The sequence below is a fragment of the Carcharhinus amblyrhynchos genome, chromosome 3 (assembly GCF_965287045.1).
Source record: "Carcharhinus amblyrhynchos chromosome 3, sCarAmb.v2.hapA, whole genome shotgun sequence".
Lineage (NCBI taxonomy): Eukaryota > Metazoa > Chordata > Chondrichthyes > Carcharhiniformes > Carcharhinidae > Carcharhinus > Carcharhinus amblyrhynchos.
Window position 1 is genome coordinate 139,551,493 of NC_137326.1, and position 18,349 is coordinate 139,569,841.

The 18,349-nt window shown below is 46.0% G+C and overlaps 1 protein-coding gene across 1 annotated transcript in view; it reads right to left on the reverse strand.

Annotated features, from left to right (window-relative positions):
• Positions 1–18,349, reverse strand: part of LOC145341193 (tumor protein p63-regulated gene 1-like protein) — a 66,158-nt gene that overhangs the window by 8,156 nt on the left and 39,653 nt on the right. The window lies entirely within an intron of this gene.

Consider the following 18,349-nt stretch of genomic DNA (forward strand, 5'->3'; position numbering starts at 1 on the left):
GAAGCCCACGCAGACATGAGGAGAATGTGCAGACTTCATACAGACAGTCACCTAAGGCCGAAATTGAACCTGATTTTTTGGGGCTGTAAGGAATCAGTTCCCTAAAGGACATTAAAATTAGGCAAAGTCAACATAGATTTATGAAAGAGTAATTATGTTTAACAAATCTGGAGTTTTTTGAGGACAAAACTAGTAGAATAGATCAGGGAGAATTAGTGAACATGGTGTATTGATCTCCAGAAAGCTTAGGACTGAGATGAGGAGAAACTTCTTCACTCAGAGAGTGGTGAACCGATGGAATTCTCTACCACAGAAGGCTGTGGACATTAAGCCACTAAATATATTTAAGAAAGAAATAGATAAATTTCTAGACTCTAAAGGTCTCGAGTGGTTTGGGGACAGCGCAGGAAAATGGTGTTGCGATAGAGGATTAGTCACGGTCATATTGAATGGTTGGCAGACTTGAAGGGCCAAATGGCCCATTCTTGTTCCTATTAAGTGCAACAGCTCAAATTGTTTTTAATGACAGGTTAAACTGGCTTCCTAATCCAACATTATTGTGATTGACTGTGCAGGGTTTTGTAAACATTTATTAGGAAAGAGTGAACAGAATGTACACGAGGCAAATGTCGAGCATTGAATATGTCTCAACATGCTGTTAAACTCTGGGCTGGCTCGTTCCAGCTGTGTGCTAACTACTGATTGGAAATGATTCATATAACACTACTCAATGAACTGCTTTACTGATTCCTCAGGTAGAATCCATAGAGGACATAAGAACATAAGAAATAGGAGCAGGAGTAGGCCATCTAGCCCTTCGAGCCTGCCCCGCCATTCAATAAGATCATGGCTGATCTGAAGTGGATCAGTTCCACTCTCCCGCTTTCTCCCCATAACCCTTAATTCCCTTGTCTGTCAAAAACCTATCTACCCGTGACTTAAATATATTTAGCGAGGTAGCCTCCACCACTTCAACGGGCAGAGAATTCCAGAGATTCACCACCCTTTGAGTGAAGAAGTTCCTCCTCAACTCCGTTCTAAACTGCACCCCCCTTATCTTGAGGCTGTGCCCTCTAGTCCTGCTATCCTTTCTGAGCAGGAAGAATCTCTCTACCTCTACCCTATCCATCCCTTTCACTATCTTATACGTCTCTGTAAGATCCCCCCTCATCCTTCTAAACTCCAATGAATATAGACCCAGTCTATTTAGTCTCTCTTCACAGTCCAACCCCCTCATCTCTGGTATCAGCCTAGTGAACCTCCTTTGCACTCCCTCCAAGGCCAAAATATCCTTGCGCAAGTGCGGCGACCAAAACTGCACACAGTACTCCAGCTGCGGCCTCACCAGTGCCCTGCACAGTTGCAGCAAGACCTCCCTACTTTTATATTCTATCCTCCTCGCTATAAAGGCCAGCATCCCATTCGCCTTCTTGATCACCTGCTGCACCTGCAGACTGGGTTTTTGAGACTCATGCTGCACCTGCAGACTGGGTTTTTGCGACTCATGCACAAGGACCCCCAGGTCCCTCTGCACCGTAGCATGCTGCAGCTTTTCGCCCTTTAAATAGTAATCCCTCCTACTATTATTTCTGCCGAAGTGGATAACCTCACACTTGCTAACATTGTACTCCATCTGCCAGGTCCTCGCCCACTCGCTCAGCCTATCCAGATCCCTCTACAGACTTTCCACATAAGAATATAAGAACATAAGAAATAGGAGCAGGAGTAGGCCATCTAGCCCTTCGAGCCTGCCCCGCCATTCAATAAGATCATGGCTGATCTGAAGTGGATCAGTTCCACTTTCCCGCTTTCTCCCCATAACCTTTAATTCCCTTGCCTACCAAAAACCTATCTACCTGTGTCTTAAATATATTTAGCGAGGCAGCCTCCACCACTTCAACGGGCAGAGAATTCCAGAGATTCACCACCCTTTGAGTGAAGAAGTTCCTCCTCAACTCCGATCTAAACTGCACCCCCATCACCCTCAGCACAATTTGCTTTTCCACTTACCTTTGCGTCATCAGCAAATTTCGTTACCCTACATTCAGCCTCCTCCTCCAGATCATCTATATAAATGGTAAATAGCTGAGGCCCCAGCACCGATCCCTGTGGCACTCCACTAGTCACCAAAGAGGCAATGCAAGGAGCAATAATCCTGAACAGAATTTTACTGTTACCATAAAAACAGATGCAACCTCTGGCTAAAGTTAATAGGCATGATGTGGAGATGCTGGCGTTGGACTGGGGTAAACACAGTAAGAAGTCTCACAACACCAGGTTTAAGTTGGTTGGACTTAAACCTGGTGTTGTCAGACTTCTTACTAAAGTTAATAGGATCAGTTGTAGGTCTGCTTTTGTGCGGTTTATTATTCCTCTTTCCATGGATTGCACAAATCTATTGGAAGATTGATCCACTTCCCCAGTGCCTCATGATCAGCACTTTGTGTTATTGTGTCTTCAGTCAGTGTAGCAATGATAAAACAGAGGCTGAGACTAAGAATCCCAATAGGATGGCTGCAGGAATGAAGGGGTGAAGGGAGTCAGACAGAGTGAGGGGTGGAGGGAATCAGAAACAGTGAGGGTTGGAGGGGTTCAGACGCAGTGAAGGGGGTTGGAGGGGGTCTGACAGAGTGAGGGGTGGAGAGGGTCAGACACAGTGAGGGGGGGTGCTGGAGGGGCTCAGGCAGAGTGAGGGGTGGAGAGGGTCAGATAAAGTGGAGGGTGGGGAGGATAATACAGTGAAAGGGTGGAGAGCAGGATGGGTGAGTGAGAGCATTATGGAATGAGGAGGTGGGGGAATGTGGAGTGAGTCAGTGGTGAGGGTGAAGAGGAAATAAAGGGTGAAGAGGGGCAGTGAGGAGGGGGAGTGGGAGCGAGTGAGCCGGTGGGGAGGATGGGTTGGAAGAGGAATTGTGGGAGGAGAAAAGGTGGAGTAAGAATTGCTGTGATAACGGCTTGTATTCCTGAATGGGTCCAACTTTATTAACAATGAAGATTCCATTGCCATATGGTAGACCTGATGGGCTGAATGGCCTACTGCAGTTCATCCATTTTCTGTGAATTAGAATTGCAGATATCTTGATGAGAAGAATGGAGTGGAAAATGGAAATGTTACAGGAAAGCCTTTACCAGTTTCAGAGACAGATTCTGACAAATCTTCTGTTCTAATGAATGAGCACGGGGAGAAAACCTGTCTCCCCAAAACCACAGGAGCTCCAATCAGCATTGAGAAGGCGCAAGGTTAGTTTTTTTGACCATATTGAAATGCTAGGAAAGTGCTGAGAATTTCACCATGCCTTGGAGCAGACAGGTGTCTGTACTTTTCTCCTGTGGATCTGCTGTTTCCCAGCAATCAAAATGGATTCAAGCTACACCATCTTAAGCACTGAATGGTACAATGCAGAAGAAGGCCATTCAGCCCTTCACCACTCATGCTGACTCTTTGATAGAGCTATTAAATTAATCTCATTCCACTGCCTTTTTCCCTTAGCCTTGCAAATCTTGCCCTTTCAAGTATTTATCCAATTCTCTTTTTGAAACTTACTGAACCAGCATCCCCACCCCAACTTCACTTGCAAGTTCAATGCACTGAGTCCTGAGCCAATTAAGGTCAGCTATACAATTAGCACAGCTACTGCTGATTACCTCAACTCTGAGTTATTTTGGTGTTGCCAAGGTTCCCATACAAACCTACACACCTCTCATTAGTGAAAACCATTTTGTTAAAACTCTAATTGGGTAACTGTGGAGAAATGGAGTGATGTAAGCCTAAAGATGACTTTCAGAGCTTAAAACATAAGACAAATAACCGAGGAAGAATGTGACTCCACAAAATCTACAGTCTTTGGAGTGTAATGTCTTTATTATAAGGTGACTGCCTACAGGCAGTCCCTCACGTGATTACAGCAAGCCAGATTGGACATACGATATGATTGCATTTCAAAATCAATACATCCCATCTTTTATAGCAAACAAGAAGCACAAACAACCCTCTTCTCCTAATGAACAAAAGCCTGATTTGCAATATAACCCACAGCTGTGAGTTACCCATGTTAGAATCATAGAATCCTACAGTACAGGAGACCATTCAGCCCATCAAGTCTGCACCAACCACAACCCCACCCCATTGCTCCATGCATTTACACTTGCTAGTCTCCTGACACTATGGGACAATTTAGCATGGCCAATCCACCTAATCTGCACATTTTTGGATTGTGCGAGGAAACCAGAGCCCCCGAAGGAAAACCACGCAGACAAGGGGAGAATGTGCAGACTCCACATAGACAGTCACCCAAGCTGGGAATCGAACCTGGGTCTCTGGTGCTGTGAGGCAGCAGTGCTAACCACTGTGCAATCGTTAAGCAGTATATCACAATGGTTCTCATGCATTAACAAACTGCTCATTATTCAAGTCAGTCACTGCATTTGCTTTGCCTACATGTCAAAACTGTGCAGGTTCCTTAATGGTAAGTATCTACGTTGTCATTGGCTGTTTGTCTGGCTGATCTTCCGTCCCTGGAATGTGTCATTCTTGTGGTACCTGTTATTGCTGCGGTATTGGGCACCAGTGGTTTTGGGGCCAGTTGTGTCGGGGCCTGTGGTGTTAGGGCCTGTGGTGTTGGGGTCCAGCGGTGTTGGGGCCAGTGGTGTTAGGGCCAGTGGTGTTAAGGCCAGTGGTGTTGGGGCCAGTGGTGTTAGAGCTGTGGACCTCTGGGAATGATGGTGAGCCTGTACCCTGCAGCTGGTAAGATCCCCTCTTTCTGATTGGTTGCTTGCAGTGAAGGGACAGCCTCTCTGGTTGTCTGTTTTTGGTTGCAGTTGTGTCAGTATTTTTGTTCGTTCACTTCCACTCCGTACAGTCAAGGTGACACTGCTCTGCACGTGTTGCTACGTGGACTGATCCCTGCTGAGAATGTTGAAGGGTTGTATCCTGACCAGTTTGCCAATACCCAACTCTGGTAATGGTTTGACCGTCCCGCCAAATGAAATTTGACTTTCTGCCATTTCACCTTGATTTTTCCACTCATGCCTGTCACTACTTCCGCTTTCAGCATTGCTTTGTTATTGGAGGTGCAGTTTAAGTGCGGCATGACTCATCTTTGAACTGGAATACTTCCCATGCCTGTGTTTCTCCACACAAAGCTTGCCTAGTGTATATCAGTGTGAGAAATGATCAATTTATTGATGACTCCTTTGGTAATTTTCACTGCAGCCTCAGCCTTTTCACTGTTGAATTTCCAGTCCTTTGTGAGGAAGCTGAATTGTTTACTTGTTTTTTATAGATAATGGACGCAAAATACTCTCTTTCTTTAACCAGGACAGAGAGGTAGGGGTCCCATTTATGAAGAATTGCTGTGGTAATGCACATGGCATTGTTGGAAATTGTGAATCCCCTCACAGCAGGAGGAGTGCTGCCTAAACAACATGAAATGTGATTTCAACCTTTGTACCAAAAAAAGCTGCAGGCAAAACAGAACACAAAGCTGTCAGCTCAGAGCACGCGCTAGCTGGGTGTGGCATTACATTTACCTGCTGCAGTGGTTTAAGTGTCAGATTACAGTTTGGTGCAAATCATTTTAACCCAATCTGAAAAAGCAAGAAATTAAAAACAATTACAGCAAATAACTTGATAATTTGAGGTGCTGCGCTCATTTCTTCTGAAAAGAGAAAGGTTAAGGGGAGATCTAATACTGTTCAACATTAGAAAAGGTTTTGATAGAATAATTAAGGAGAAACCTTTCAGGCAGAGGTTGTTGGGATTAGACTGGGTGGGATATTAAAGGGTGCGGGGAGTGAGGGGGGAGAGTGGGATTAGACTGAGTGGGATATTAAAGGGTGCGGGGAGTGAGGGGGAGAGTGGGATTAGACTGGGTGGGATATTAAAGGGCGTTGGGAGTGAGGGGGAGAGTGGGATTAGACTGGGTGGGATATTAAAGGGTGCGGGGAGTGAGGGGGAGAGTGGGATTAGACTGGGTGGGATATTAAAGGGTGGGGGGAGTGAGGGGGGAGAGTGGGATTAGACTGGGTGGGATATTAAAGGGTGAGGGGGGGGAGTGGGATTAGACTGGGTGGGATATTAAAGGGTGCGGGGAGTGAGGGGGAGAGTGGGATTAGACTGGGTGGGATATTAAAGGGTGCGGGGAGTGAGGGGGAGAGTGGGATTAGACTGGGTGGGATATTAAAGGGTGCGGGGAGTGAGGGGGAGAGTGGGATTAGACTGGGTGGGATATTAAAGGGCGCGGGGAGTGAGGGGGAGAGTGGGATTAGACTGGGTGGGATATTAAAGGGCGCGGGGAGAATGGGATTAGATTAGGTGAGATAGTGAAGATTTTGATTTGACTTATTATTGTCACATATATTGGCATACGGTGAAAAGTATTGCTTCTTGCATGCTGTACAAAGTATACTGTTCATAGAGAAGGAAAGGAGAAAGTGCAGAATGTAATGTTACAGTCGTAGCAAGGGTGTAGAGAAAGATCAATTTAATGCTAGGTAAATCCATTCAAAAGTCCGATGGCAGCAGGGAAGAAGCTGTTCTTGAGTCAGTTGATGTGTGATCTCAGACTTTTGTATGTTTTGCTCGACAGAAGAATGTGGAAGAGAGTATGTCCGGGTTGCGTGGGGTCCTTAATTATGCTGGCTACTTTTCCAAAGCAGCGGCAAGTGTGGACAGTGTCAATATGTGAAAGGCTGGTTTGCATGATGGACTGGGCTTCGTTCACAACCCTTTATAGTTTCTTGTGGTTTTGGACAGAGCAGGAGCCATACCAAGCTGTGATACAACCAGAAAGAATGCTTTCTATGGTGCATCTGTAAAAGTTGATAAGAATCGTAGTGGGCATGCCAAATTTCTTTAGCCTTCTGAGAAAGTAGAGGCATTGGGGGAGAGTGGGATTAGACTGAGTGGGATACTAACGATTGGAAATTTTTTTCCAGGAGATATTTTCTGGAAGTTCTCCCTCTGGAATCTCCATACTTCCTTTGAATCAGCTTGCAATCCTGTAACTGATGGAAATACAAGCCAGTTTTCTACAACCTATCCTAGTAATTTAACTTTTTAAACACCGTCACTTTTCTGTCAGGGTGTGGGGCCATGGTAAATGAGATGATGTTCTTGTGTGCATTTTAAACAGTTGTGAAAAGTGACAACCCAGTTCACTGCTGCCAATTCCCGCTCCCTCTCAATTACTCACGCTCAGATCAAACTGGGAGGTGAAGTCTTTTTTAAAACAGAAAGGATATTTGCAGAAAGCACTGAGAATTGTTACCTTCCTGTTGGCATCCAGCTCAATCTTCAGTACAAAACACAACTGAGATTTTGCCTCAAGCAGGTGTGTGTGTGATTGATGAGAAAGCATACACATAAATCTCACCAATTAAATACTGGGTGTGGATGTTTATGTACAAGCTCAGTGTACAATAACTTTCCCAGCCCAACCTGAAACAGCTACCTGGGAAAATAAAATCAAAGAGGCAAATCCATCTGTTTGTTAACTTCAGATTCCTCACAATCCGCTCACACGAGGCAAGTAGCCCCTAAAACAGGTAGTGTGGTGGTGGTGGTGGGGTGGGGGGGGGGGGGGGGGGGGGGGGGTGGTGGTGGTGGTCACTGCTGAGTGACTGATCCCAGACTGCTGCTCTGTACAACGAGGAGAGGTGATAGAATCATAGAAAAACTACAGCACAAACAGGCCCTTCGGCCCACAAGTTGCGCCGATCTTATCTCTACCTACTAGGCTTACCTATAGCCCTCAATCCTAATAAGTCCCATGTACTCATCCAGAAGTCTCTTAAAAGACCCTATCGAATTTGCCTCCACCACCACCGATGGCAGCCGATTCTAAGCACCTCACCCACCTCATCTGGTTCTACACATAAATTCCCTTAACTGTCCTTGAGTGGACCTACCCTTCCCTTAGCTCCCTCTTCGCCCTTATATATGCAAGCCTTGGGATTCTCTTTAATCCTGCCTGCCAAGGACATAAGAACATAAGAACATAAGAAATAGGAGCAGGAGTAGGCCATCTAGCCCTTCGAGCCTGCCCCGCCATTCAATAAGATCATGGCTGATCTGTCGTGGCTCAGTTCCACTTTCCCGCCCTCTCCCCATAACCCTTAATCCCTTCTCTTATCAAAAACCCATCAACCCGCTTCTTAAAAATATTTAGCGAGGCAGCCTCCACCACTTCAACGGGCAGAGAATTCCAGAGATTCACCACCCTTTGAGTGAAGAAGTTCCTCCTCAACTCCGTTCTAAACCGCCTCCCCTTTATCTTGAGGCTGTGCCCCCTAGTCCTACTGTCTTTTTTGAGCGGGAAGAGTCTCTCCACCTCTATCCTATCCATCCCATTCATCATCTTATACGTCTCAATGAGATCTCCCCTCATTCTTCTAAACTCTAACGAGTACAAGCCTAGTTTATTCAGCCTCTCCTCATAGCTCAATCCCCTCAACTCCGGTATCAGCCTAGTAAACCTCCTCTGCACTCCCTCCAGGGCCAAAATATCCTTGCGCAGGTGCGGCGCCCAAAACTGCACACAGTACTCCAGCTGCGGCCTCACCAATGCCCTATACAGCTGCAGCAAGACCTCCCTACTTTTATATTCAATCCCCCTCGCTATGAAGGCCAGCATCCCATTCGCCTTCCTGACCACCTGCTGCACCTGCAAGCTGGGTTTTTGCGACTCATGCACAAGGACCCCGAGGTCCCTCTGCACCGTCGCCTGCTGCAGTTTTTCGCCACGTAAGTAATAGTCCTTCCTACCATTCTTCCTACCAAAGTGGACCACCTCACACTTGCCAACATTAAATTCCATTTGCCATTTCCTGGCCCATTCGCCCAGCCTATCTAGATCCTTCTGCAGACTCTCCACACCCTCCGCACAATTTGCCGTTCCCCCAATCTTGGTGTCATCAGCAAATTTCGACACCCTGCACTCGGTTCCCTCCTCCAGATCATCTATATAAATGGTAAATAGCTGAGGCCCCAGCACCGACCCCTGGGGCACCCCACTAGTCACCATCCGCCAATCCGAATAGCACCCATTGACCCCCACTCTCTGCCTCCTATTTGACAACCAATCCTCTATCCACGCTAACACCCTACCCCCAACTCCATGTCCCCTGACCTTTTGCAATAACCTCTTGTGAGGTACCTTGTCAAACGCCTTCTGAAAATCCAGAAAGACCACATCCACCGGCTCTCCTCTATCCACTGCCCTAGACACATCCTCATAGAACTCCAGTAAATTTGTCAGACACGACTTCCCTTTAATGAAACCGTGTTGCGTCCGCCCTATCAAGCAATTCGCTTCAAGATGCCTCGCAATTTCCTGCTTAATGATGGATTCTAACATTTTACCTACCACAGACGTTAAACTAACCGGCCTATAATTCCCCGCCTTTTGCCTGGCACCCTTCTTAAACAACGGCGTAACATTAGCCGTTTTCCAATCTTCCGGCACTTCCCCAGAATCCAGCGACGTCTGGAAAATAACCACCAAGGCATCCACTATCACCTCCGCCATTTCTTTCAGAACCCTCGGATGCATTCCATCCGGTCCTGGGGACTTGTCCACAATCAGCCCCTCCAGTCTGTCGAGCACCACCTCTCTAGTAACAGTAATGTCATTAAGACCCTCCATTCCTACCACCTTTCCATCGCTAACACCCGGCAAATTATTCACGTCCTCCTCCGTGAAGACAGAAACAAAAAAGTTATTCAAGACCTTCGCCATATCCCCATCCCCTACCACTAGCTCCCCTTTCTCATCCTCTAAAGGACCAACGTTCACCCTAGCCAGCCTCTTCCTTTTTATATATTTATAAAAACTCTTGCTATCCTTTTTTATATTAAGTGCTAGCCCAGCCTCATAGCTTCTCCTACCCTCCTTTATCAACTTCTTTGTCAATCTTTGTTGACATTTAAACCTTTCCCAATCCTCTTCTCGCCCACTGCTCTTAGCTACTCTAAATTCCTCCGCTTTTAATTTAACACTTTCCTTCACCTCCTTCGTTATCCACGGCTTATTACCTCTCTTCCTACTGTCCTTTTTAACCATCGGAATAAATTTCTGCTGAGCACCAAGAAAGATCTCCTTAACAATTCATGGACCCTTCTTGCCCTCCTAAATCCATGAATAAGCTCTTTCCTACTATCTTTGTATTCCTCAAGAATATTATCCGTTTTCAATTTCCTGAAATTTATGTATGCCTCCTTCTTCTTTTTTGCTAAGCTCACAATCTCTGTTGTCATCCAGAGATCCCAAAAAGGTGTGAAACTAAGATCTTGTCTACACTTTCACGTACAAGTTCCTAGTCTGTGACTATGAAGAAGACATGATGTGGGTATGCCGGCGTTGGACTGGCGTAAACACAGTAAAAAGTCTGACAACACCAGGTTTTAGTCCGACCGATTTATTTGATAATAGACTCACAAGCTTTCGGGGTTAGTCCCTTCGTCAGGTGAATGGAGAACTCTCCATTCTCCCGAAAGCTTGTGAGTCTATTATCAAATAAATCGGTTGGACTAAAACCTGGTGTTGTCAGACTTTTTACTACGAAGAAGAGCAGGGGAGTTCTCCCTGATGTGCTCACCAATATTTATCCCTCCATAAAAATCACTAAGACAGGATACCTGATCATCATTATGTGACTGTGTGTGGGATCTGCTGTGTACAGGCTGACTGCTGCGTTTCCTGCATTATCACAGCAACTAAACTGAATATTCATTGGCTGTGTGGGGCTTTGGAAAAAATTAAAGAAAAAAGAGGCAGATTGCAATTTCTTTATTTCCAATTTAATGAAACACTGGTCAGCTCCTCATCTCAATCTCTCACCAGATCACAGTAAGAAGTCTCATAACATCAGGTTAAAGTCTAACAGGTTTTTTTGGTAGCGCGAGCTTTTGGAGTGCTGCCCCTTCATCAGGTGAGTGGAGAATTGGGTTCACAAACAGGGCATATATAGACATAGTCTCAATTACAAGTAATTTGATTCTTATAATTGAGTCTATGTCTATATATGCCCTGTTTGTGAACCCAATTCTCCACTCACCTGATGAAGGGGCAGCACTCCAAAAGCTCGCGCTACCAAATAAACCTGTTAGACTTTAACTGATGTTGTGAGACTTCTTACTGTGTTTGCCTCAGTCCAATGCTGGCATCTCCACATCACAGATCACTGGGTACAGACGATAGATTCCAGTAGGTGGAGTTAGGGATAAATGAGATTGGTGAGGAAGAGATTTCTCACCAAGCTCGAACCAATTGAGGGAGCAGTTTAAAGATTGGATTGGGTTTTTTCTTTATTTACTCTTGGGATGGGATGTCACTGGCTGGCTAGCTGCATATCTCATCCCTAGTTTCCCTTGAACTGAGTTCTCGCTCAGCCATTTCAGGGGACAGGATGGAGTCAATGACATTGCTGTGGCTCTGGAGTCACATGTAGGCCAGACCAGGTAAGGACGGCAGATTTCCTTCCCTAAAGAACATTAGGGACCCAGATGGGTTTTTCCGACAATTGACAATAGTTTCATGGTCATCAGATATTTTTACTGAATTCAAATTCGATCATCTACTACGGCGGGATTCAGCAAGGTGGAAATCTTGCCGCAGCCCTGGATACTGCCTACCCTTACACTCAGTAGGGACATGCAACATCACCTCCTCCATGACCATCCTCGCCGGTGCCCCACAAGGCCGTGTCCTATATATTCCTTATACACCTATGACTGTGGCCAAATTCCCCTCCAACTCAATTTTCAGGCTCGCTCTTGACACCATTGTAGTGAGTGGGATCTCAAACAATGACAAGACAGAGTACAGGCATGAGATGGAGAATCTGGTGAACTGGTGCGATGACAATAATCTTTCCTCAATGTCAACAAAACGAAGGAGATTGTCATCGAATTCAAGAAGTGTAATGGAGAACATGCATCAATGGTGGTGAAGTAGAAAGAGTCAAGAACTTCAAGTTCTTAGGATTACCAACAGCCTATCCTGGCCCCCCATGCTGACACTATAGTTAAGAAAACCCACCAACCTATTTCTCAGAAGACTAAGGAAATCTGGCATGTCAGCTACAACTCTCACCAATGTTTGCAGATACACCATAGAAAGCATTCTTTCTGGTTGTATCACAGCTTGGTATGGGCTCCTGATCTGCTCAAGACCGCAAGGAACTACAAAAGGTTGTGAATGTAGCCCAATCCATCAGACACCAGCCTCCCATCCACTGACTCTGTCTACACTTCTTGCTGTCTCAGAAAAGCAACCAACATAATTAAGGACCCCATGCATCCTGGACATTCTCTCTTCCATCTTCTTCTGTTAGGAAAAAGATATATAAATCTGAGGTCACGTACCAACTGACTCAAGAATAGCTTCTTTCCTGCCGCTGTCAGACTTTGAGTGGACCTATCTTGCATTAAGTTGATCTTTCTCTACACTCTAGTTGTAACACTACATTTTGCACGCTCTCATTTCCTTCTGTATGAACAGTATGCTTTGTCTATATAAAATGCAAGAAACAATACTTTTCAATATATCTCAATACACATGACAATAATAAATCAAATCAAATCAAAAACCTGCCTCCTCCTCTCCCTCGATTGACACTGGCTGGAGATTGGGTCAGCACCGTGAAAAATCCAATACTTCTGGTAAGCATTAATGTAAACCTGCTTCCCAGGAAGGCCTGGCTTAACAAATCCCAGTAAAGGGTTTCCCACCAGCAAACCCCCTGCCTTGGAATTGTTTAGGTCTCCTCAGTACCTTTCCCATCAAAATCAAACACCAGAAAGGCCATGAGATTTCTTTTCTGTGCTCACAGCCTCCCCAGGTGTAAGATGGAATCTGTGGTTTACCTCATTGTGACTCATATGCTGAATATCACCTTTTGAAATTATTCTCTCTGGCACAGTCAGGGTAATCATTGTGGAATGTTCAGGCAGCCCAGGGGAAGCTTTGTTTTAACAATAACATCTTTTTTAAATAAAGTATGGATGATGCCCTTCAGTGAGTCAGTGCACCACCCACTGAGGTACGCAGACAATCGAATTCATTCCCAGCTCCCATCCCAATTCTCCCTCCTTCTCCCACATTGGCTTTCAAAAGATTATCAACTCTGCACTGGGCAAACGGCCCACCCTTGCACCCTGGGGCGATGCAGGGCTGTGGGAAGGTGCTGATCTGATCTGATTTATTATTGCCACATGTATTAGTTTACAGTGAAAAGTATTGTTTCTTTCATGCTATACAGTCAAAGCATACCATTCATAGAGAATGAAATGATAGAACAAAGAACAAAGAAAATTACAGCACAGGAACAGGCCCTTCGGCCCGCCAAGCCTGCACTGACCATACTGCCTGACTTAACTAAAACCCCCTACCCTTCTGGGGACCATATCCCTCTATTCCCAAGCTATTCATGTATTTGTCAAGATACCCCTTAAAAGTCACAACTATATCCACTTCCACTGCCTCCTCCGGCAGCGAGTTCCAGGCACCCACCATTCTCTGTGTAAAATATCTGCCTCGTACATCTCCTTTAAACCTTGCCCCTCGCACCTTAAACCTGTGCCCCTGAGTAATTGATTCTTCCACCCTGGGAAAAAGCTTCTGACTATCCACTCTGTCCATGCCTCTCCTAAGCTTGGAGATTGTCCTGTAACTGGGGACTGTACTTTATGGCACTGGTTAATGTCCATTTTTAAGTGAATAAAAAGTAAGTAAAGTGAGTCTGCTGGGATCATGGCCTCTCACATTGATCCGATTTGATTTATTATTGTCACATGTATTAAAATACAGTAAAAGGTATTGTGCAGAATGTAGTATTATAGTCATAGGTAGGGTGTAGAGAAAGATCAACTTAGAGGCTGTGGTCCCAGCAAACTTGATGGGCCAAATGGCCTAATTCTGCTCCAATATCTTATGGTCTTGAAGTGGCCATGACAAGTGGCTGGAGATCAGACATTCAGCTGCAGAATCACAACTTATCTCATGGTGACACCACTGAGCATGATGAACGCTCACGGGACACCAGCACCACCATGAGGTGCTCAGTAATATTGCACCAGTTTGTAAAGTGGCTCACACCAGGCTTCAGAACTGACAGGATTTATGTAGCAGCTTTCACTCCCTCGGAGAACCCTAAACTGACCACTGAGTGTAAACAGCTCCGTTAAACTCCTTACACCCTGCCCAGCTGTGCAATTGTACACCAAGATCCAACAAACAGCAAAGAATGTGTATTCTGTTGCCTATTAAAGGATAAATAAAGTCCAGGACACAAGCAGGCGCTGCAGGTTTTTATGTCAACTTGACAGTTTAACTCTGCATTTCAAAATGGCACATCTGACAGTGCGGCACTCCCTAAGTACTGAACCCCTGAGAGTGCAGCACTCCCTCAGCACTGACCCTCTGACAGTGCAGCACTCCCTCAGCACTGACCCTCTGACAGTGCGGCACTCCCTCAGCACTGACCCTCTGACAGTGCGGCACTCCCTCAGCACTGACCCTCTGACAGTGCAGCACTCCCTCAGCACTGACCCTCTGACAGTGCTGCACTCCCTCAGCACTGACCCTCTGACAGTGTGGCACTCCCTCAGTACTGACCCTCTGACAGTGTGGCACTCCCTCAGCACTGACCCTCTGACAGTGCAGCACTCCCTCAGTACTGACCCTCTGACAGTGCAGTACTCCCTCAGTACTGACCCCCTGACAGTGTGGCACTCCCTCAGCACTGACCCTCTGACAGTGCGGCACTCCCTCAGTACTGACCCTCTGACAGTGCGGCACTCCCTCAGCACTGACCCTCTGACAGTGCAGTACTCCCTCAGTGCTGACCCTCTGACAGTGCGGCACTCCCTCAGCACTGACCCCCTGACAGTGCGGCACTCCCTCAGCACTGACCCTCTGACAGTGCGGCACCCCCTCAGCACTGACCCTCTGACAGTGCGGCACTCCCTCAGTACTGACCCTCTGACAGTGCGGCACTCCCTCAGCACTGACCCTCTGACAGTGCGGCACTCCCTCAGCACTGACCCTCTGACAGTGCGGCACTCCCTCAGCACTGACTGGAGTTTAATGCGGACAAATGTGAATTAAATGTAAGGCATACGGCATGTTTGCCTTCATCGGCCAGGGCACTGAGTTTAAAAATTGGCAAGTCATGTTGCAGCTTTATAGAACCTTAGTTAGGCTGCACTTGGAATATAGTGTTCAATTCTGGTCACCACACTACCAGAAGGATGTGCTGTGCAGACACATGGATTTGGGCCGGTGTCTGTGGGAGTTTGCGCATTCTCCCCGTGCTTGCGTGGGTTTTCTCCGGGTGCTCCGGTTTCCTCCCACACCCCAAAGATGTGCTGTTAGGCTGATTGGTGTAATAAATTGTCCTTAAAGTAGTTTTCCCTCAATGTGGAATGCCATAAGCATAGGTAAGGGTCATGGGTGGAAAGGGGACTCGTACTGTTAAAATGGTGGTGCAGGCTCGTCGGGCCAAAGGGCCTGTTTCCCGGGCTGTTTTGTTCTTTGTTCTTTGCTGTTTGCTCTTTCCTGGTTTGCAGGGCATTAACTATGAGGAGAGGTTGAGTAACTTGGTTTGTTCTCACTGGAATGGCAGAGGTTTAGGGGGTGACTTGATAGAAGTCTGCAAGATTGAGAGGTATGGACAGGGTGGATAGTCAGAAGCTTTTTCCCAGGGTGGAAGAGTCATTTGCTAGGGCCAATAGGTTTAAGGTGCGAGGGGTAAAGTTTAAAGGAGATGTACGAGGCAAGTTTTTTACACAGAGGGAGGTGGGTGCCTAGAACTCGCTGCCAGGGGAGGTAGTGGAAGCGGATACAACAGTGACTTTTAAGGAGCGTCTTGACAAATACATGAATAGGATGGGAATAGAGGGATATGGTCCCCAGAAGAGTAGGGAGATTTTAGTTAAGTTGTGCTCCATGGTCAGTGTAGGCTTGGAGGGCCAAATGGCCTGTGCTGTAATTTTCTTTGTTCATTTATTAAGGCGCTGGGTATAGCGTAGTCGGTGTTATGTAGCCTTGAGTAGCTTAACTTAAGTTTTTATTAATTACAAGATAATATATACATAGTAATGGTCTAAGCTCAGAGCTGTCCCCGTGCTTGCTTCTACACACACTGGCTTGGCAACAGGTTGGCACCATGCTCATGGAAAACTGCCAATGACAACCTGGCAATGCCAACCTGTGCAGTGCCTGGAGTGGATTCCAATAGGTTCCTCAGGGGATTCGTTTATTTGTAGTGATGGGCATGCGAACTGAGGATGCTGGCTTGACTGCAGGCAGTTGTTGTTGGGGGGTGGGGGGGTGGGGGGGTGGGGGAGGTGGTGGTGGGAGCCCTAAAACCTCTGTGGTGGGGAGGTTATTTTTTAACTCAGATCGAGGCATTCTATAAACATGGCATCACCACGATCTCAGGGCAGCCTGGCTTTGCTAGTGTGTTTAGGCCCCCTCCCTCTACATGACGGTGTGAAACACACCACCGTGTTTTTTTCTGGCAAAGTGCCATAAGATCTGGAGAGAAAAGTTGCCTATTTCACTGGAGAGAAACAGGCTGGGTTTCAGTCAGACCCTGACACTTTACCAAATTCTGATAAGATCACTCCCAGGTACTCTTAATGTACTTTCCTTGGCCATTAAGTCCTGGCTGGAACTCGAACCCGGGGCAGGGATGCTAACCACTCCCTTCCATCCATTGACTTTGTCTACGCTTCTCACTGCCTTGGAAAAGTAGCCCGACTCAAGAACAGCTTCTTCCCTACTGCCGTCAAACTTTTAACCATAGAACCATAGAACACTATAGCATAGAAACAGGCTTTTTGACCCTTCTTGGCTGTGCCAAACCATTTTTCTGCTTAGTCCCACTGACCTGCACCCGGACCATATCCCTCCATGCCCTCTCAGCCATGTACCTGTCCAAGTTTTTCTTAAATGTTAAAAGTGAGCCCGCATTTACCACTTCATCTGGCAGCTCATTCCACACTCCCACCACTCTCTGTGTGAAGAACCCACCCCTAATATTCCCTTCAAACTTTTCCCCCTCACCCTTAACCCATGCCCTCTGGCTTTTTTCTCCCCTAGCCTCAGTGGAAAAAGCCTGCTTGCATTCACTCTATCTATACCCATCAAAATCTTATACATCTCTATCAAATCTCCCCTCATTCTTCTACACTCCAGGGAATAAAGTCCTAACCTATTCAATCTCTCTCTGTAACTCAGTTTCTCAAGTCCCGGCAACATCCTTGTGAACCTTCTCTGCACTCTTTCAACCTTATTAATATCCTTCCTGTAATTAGGTGACCAAAACTGTACACAATACTCTAAATTCAGCCTCACCAATGTCTTATACAACCTCACCATAACGTTCCAACTCTTATACTCAATACTTTGATTTATAAAGGTCAATGTACTAAAAGCATTCTTTAAGACCCTATTGTGATGCCACTTTTAGGGAATTACGTATCTGTATTCCCAGATCCCTCTGTTCTACTGCACTCTTCAGTGTCCTACCATTTACCTTGAATAGACCTACCTCACATTAAGTTGATCTTTCTCTACACCCCAGCTATAACTGTAACACTACATTCTGCACTCTCTCGCTTCCTTCTCTATGAACAGTATGCTTTGTCTAGTGTGCAAGAAACAATACTTTTCACTATATACTAATACATGTGACAATAATAAATCAAATCAAAGGTGGAGAATTATTTATGGTCATGTCTTTAACTAGCTGGGTGCCAAGCTGATATGAAACTCCACAGGATAGAAACCTTACCACGCAGATGGAGGCCATTCAACCCATCAAGTCTGCACTGACCATAATCCTATCCCAGGCCCTATCCGCACAACCCCACACATTTACTCTGCCGATACCTCTAACGTACACATCCCAGGATATGCTGGGCAATTTTAGCATGGCCAGTGAACCTAATCTGCACATCTTTGGACTGTGGGAGGAAACCAGGTGTTTAATTTTTGTGACGAATATCGCTCGAATATAATTTATCCAAAGAAAGATTATTACAGCATCATCCCCTGGGATCACAAAGCCTAAAAGTGTGTTCATGATTGACAGGATGCTGGGTGTTTATATTTAAAGGGGGTCCCAGTGTATTAATTTGGCACACACTGGATGAGAAAGGGTTAATGATAATTAAGGTGGAACTCTCTGCTCCGGCTACATTGTTCCAACAAACAAAACCACAAAATTCCAAGTAATGGGATTAGATCCAACAGCCAGTTAGGACAGGCTGAATTGAAAAGGAGTGTTTCTAAAATTCCCCTGCCTACTCAGCACACTTTGACTATATTAAATATAGTGACCT